The sequence below is a fragment of the Ascaphus truei genome, chromosome 3 (assembly GCF_040206685.1).
Source record: "Ascaphus truei isolate aAscTru1 chromosome 3, aAscTru1.hap1, whole genome shotgun sequence".
Lineage (NCBI taxonomy): Eukaryota > Metazoa > Chordata > Amphibia > Anura > Ascaphidae > Ascaphus > Ascaphus truei.
Genome location: NC_134485.1, coordinates 106963184 through 106966336, shown reverse-complemented (window position 1 = coordinate 106966336; position 3153 = coordinate 106963184).

The following is a 3153-nucleotide window of genomic DNA, read 5'->3' as shown; positions in this document are numbered from 1 at the left end:
CGCCCTTGAAAAACATATAAAAGATATGAGGTAAATTAATAATAATATAAGCACCAGTTTCCTACACTGCTAGCTGTTCCAAGAGATAGCAAACATGCTGTTTTATGTGTAATATGTGCAGCACATGAGCATTCACTACTAAACCTATACATGTAAGCAAGGTTGCATTCATATTGTATGCAGTTCTGGCAAATTGACCGCCTGTGTTTATTTGTCCTTGTAAGGCATGATAAAAAGCTGTGTTTCCACACTAATGAACATAGAAAGATATTGTGTACCCATATTTGCATATGAACAAAACTCAGATGACCTAGGATCACATGTATTTGAATAATAAATGTAAAGTTACACTTACCTACTAAATGTCCATAGAGACTGTCATAGTGCTCCAGAATGCCAGTGACAAGAGCCCTATTTTCCTGGTCATTGAAGCGAGGATTACGTGGCTTCTCCACACGTTTTTTCCGAGCAGGTTTAGGGTCAGAGCTTGGCTGGTGCTGACTGGACTCTCCTTCTTCCAATGGAAGAGCCTCCAAAAGCTGGCCACCAGCAAGCACGCCACCACCAGACACCCCATCAGCAACTGCGCCACCAGCAGCACTCCCAGCACCAGCACTCCCACTCCTAGCACCAGCACTCACACTCCTAGCACCAGCACTCACACTCCTAGCACCAGCACTCACACTCCTAGCACCAGCACTCCCAGCACCAGCACTCCCACTCACAGCAACAGCACTCCCACTCCCAGCACCAGCACTCCCACTCACAGCAACAGCACTCCCACTCCCAACAACAGCACTCCCACTCCCAACAACAGCACTCCCACTCCCAGCAACACCACTCGGTGCACCAGCAACATCACTCCCCTGAACAGAACGTTCACTCCGACGCGTACTCCCACGAGTAGCACTCCCACTCCCACCAGCATCACTCTTCCCACGCTTTGCGGGCATACTTCCAGCACTCACAAAAAACAGACAAGAAATGTACAGGCAATCACACGACCCACTTCCACATATAAAACAAGACAAAGATGTAAACAAAACAACAAAGGACAAAGCTCACCCAATACACAACAAGTCTCTCAGTCAATATGCAAATCTTCAATCGTCCAGCTCTGTGCGTCTCTCTCTCTCTCTCACTCCCAACAACACAGAGAATGATTAGCAGTACACGTTGCCTTTAAATATGGCGCGCAATCAAAAACATGCTTGTTTCGCCTGATTCAGCAAGATTTGTGATTGTGCAACCTAACAGCACCCCGCCACGCACGCCGATACACCTGTGTGTGATCGGCTCATCATCGTGAGAGTCGGCGGATTTGTTTTCTGGTTGATTTTGAATGTATTCGGCACTTACTGCATACGGAGAGGGAAAAACGCCAATAACATGACTAATCGATAAGCTTGCCGATTTCACATAATCGTCGCTTACTGCATGAGGCCCAAAGTAAATCTACAGGTTGTTGTTGTACAGAGTTGTTTGTTACGGTAATTACCAATTTATTTTCATTTTGAATATTTAATTTCTCTGAAAACGGTTCAAGGAAATTGTCTAAAATTTAGTAGAAGTTGCAAAATAATAATTTTATGTTTTGTATCATGAATCTGATCGATGATATGTAATGCACACACAACCAAAGTGTGCACAAAGTCTAGTTCGGTGTTTTTCAACAGAGGTCCCTTGGGTTCCCCGGCCGTCGCTAAAGGATTCCCTGCAATTTGCAGGTAATTTGAAAACTGTACCTAATACAGAATAATTTACAATGCATCTGATCTCGGACGCGCTATTAGAGAGGGTTGGGGTTCCTTACAATGCATCTGATCTCAGACACACTATTAGAGAGGGTTGGGGTTCCTTACAATGCATCTGACCTCAGACGCGCTATTAGAGAGGGTTGGGGTTCCTTACAATGCATCTGATCTCAGACGCACAATTAGAGACGGTTGGGGTTCCTTACACTGCATCTGATCTCAGACGCGCTATTAGAGAGGGTTCGGGTACAACTATTAATGAAGTTGCAAAGGTGATACTGAGACCACAGCACACATTTGCCAATATTTTGCACCCAAGAGCTTCATGACACTGCAATCTATTTATAGCAGCACAGAAATTCAATATGTTTGAAGGACATGTCCTCAGCATTTAGTACAGAGGAATAAAATATCTGTACCCCTGAAATCATTCCATTGTAAGGGTATCACGTGCATTTCTATTATACCCCTTTACATCCATCTATTGCCACATCATAGTTCAAAGGGATCACCTTCTTATAAAGTATGAATACCAGTCAGCACATATCAGTTGCCTCCATTAACTTTAATAGAATAGCTCTCTTTAAAGCCCAATATCCATCCATAAGTGCAGCAATACAGTGAGGTCTATAAAGATAAATAATGCATTAGATAAGGTTAATAACCTACTATATAGTAGTCACATTACTTGTATTGAGTTCTGTAGGACGAGCTATACCTATTACACAGAAGTTTGTGTGTGTGGTAAGTTCTATAGGTCAGGGGACTTCCATAGGAACGGCTTAGAAGAGCCTCCAGTAGAAGTAAAGTAACTACAGTGGTACCTACTTTTAAATGCAAAATATGGGAGGATCTGATATTTGCTAAAGCAGCCCCAAGCAACACATGTAGTGCATAAACAATCCTTATATGTGATTGTGGGCACTGAGTAGATGCACCACCATACATGTTACATGTATGTAACAACATCAGCTCTATCAGGTACATGTGGCAGGCAAATGAGAAGGAACTCTTCATCTTCTTTGGTCTTTCCTAGGAAAGTATCAGACACATACTGTGTACATCACACATTTTGAAGCACCATTCCTGATCAATGGGTAGGGTTGGTCAGCTATGGAGCACCTGATCCTATTATACCAAGAAGAAGAAGAACAGCAAGTCTGCATCATTATCCAAAACATAGGAGTGGAACTTCTCTGGGCTGGTGAAATATTGGGAGAGAACAAAAAACAGGACTGGCTGAGCCTACTGGTCTGACTGCAAGAAGTCACTGCAGCCTGCACCAGCCCCCCCCCCCCCCCCCCCAAGCCCAGAGCCGCACAGAGTGGAGGCTGTCCTGGTTACGTCACACGGCACTGGTTTGCTGCGGTAGCAGGAGGAGGTGAGATAGAGACTGGAG